Source organism: Mustelus asterias, chromosome 2 (genome assembly GCF_964213995.1).
Source record: "Mustelus asterias chromosome 2, sMusAst1.hap1.1, whole genome shotgun sequence".
NCBI classification, from domain to species: Eukaryota; Metazoa; Chordata; class Chondrichthyes; order Carcharhiniformes; family Triakidae; genus Mustelus; species Mustelus asterias.
This window is the reverse complement of record NC_135802.1, coordinates 91,969,910-91,970,863: the sequence shown is the minus strand read 5'-3', so window position 1 is coordinate 91,970,863 and position 954 is coordinate 91,969,910. Positions and strand designations below refer to the sequence as shown.

The following is a 954-nucleotide window of genomic DNA, read 5'->3' as shown; positions in this document are numbered from 1 at the left end:
AGGCACTCGACATGCTTGGTTTCATTGGTCAGAACATTGTATACAGGAGTTGGGACATCTTGTTGAAGTTGTAAAAGACATTGGTAAGGGCACACTTGGAATGCTGTGTACAGTTTTGGTCACTCTATTATAGAAAATATATTATTAAGCTAGAAAATGTACAGAAAAGATTTACTACCATGCTACTGGGACTTGATGGTTTGAGTTGTAAAGAGAAGCTGGATAGACTGGGACTTTTTCTCCTGAAGTGTAGGAGGCTGAAGGGTGATCTTATAGAGGCCTATCAAATAACGAGGGGCATATATCAGGTAGATAGTCAACATCTTTTCCCAAAGGTAGGGGAGTCTAAAACTAGAGGACATTGGTTTAAGGTGAGAGGGGAGAGATACAAAAGGATCCAGAAGGTCAATTTTTTCACACAGAGGGTGGTGAGTTTCTGGAACGAGCTGCCAGAGGTAGTAATAGAGACCGGTACAATTTTGTCTTTTAAAAAGCATTTGGACAGTTATATGGGTAAGATGAGTATAGAGGGATATGGGCCAACGGCGGGCAATTGGGACTAGCTTCATGGTTAAAGAAAGGGCAGCATGGACAAGTTGGGCCAAAGGGCCTGTTTCCATGCTGTATACCTCTATGACTCCAAGACTAACCTCAAATAATCGCAGCTGCGATGGCCGAGTGGTTAATGTGTTGGATTTGAAATCCAATGGGGTTTCCCTGTGGAGGTTCGAACCCTGCTCGCAGCGAGTGTAATTAGAAATGTTTATTTGGCTGATCCAAGAAAGCCACTGGTTCGAGAACAAATCGTTATTTTAGGGCAGCACGGTGGCACAGTGGTTAGCACTGCTACCTCACAGCTCCAGGGACCTGGGTTTGATTCCCGGCTTGGGTCCCAGTTCCAGGGACCTGGGTTTGATTCCCGGCTTGGGTCACTATCTGTGTGAAGTTTGCACA

General features: G+C 44.9%; 1 non-coding gene across 1 annotated transcript; it reads left to right on the top strand.

Moving 5' to 3' along the window:
- The first annotated feature begins 664 nt into the window (after nt 1-664).
- trnas-uga (transfer RNA serine (anticodon UGA)) lies at nt 665-746 on the top strand. Its single transcript has one exon. It is a non-coding gene; the product is annotated as a tRNA-Ser (tRNA).
- Nucleotides 747-954: the final 208 nt, after the last annotated feature.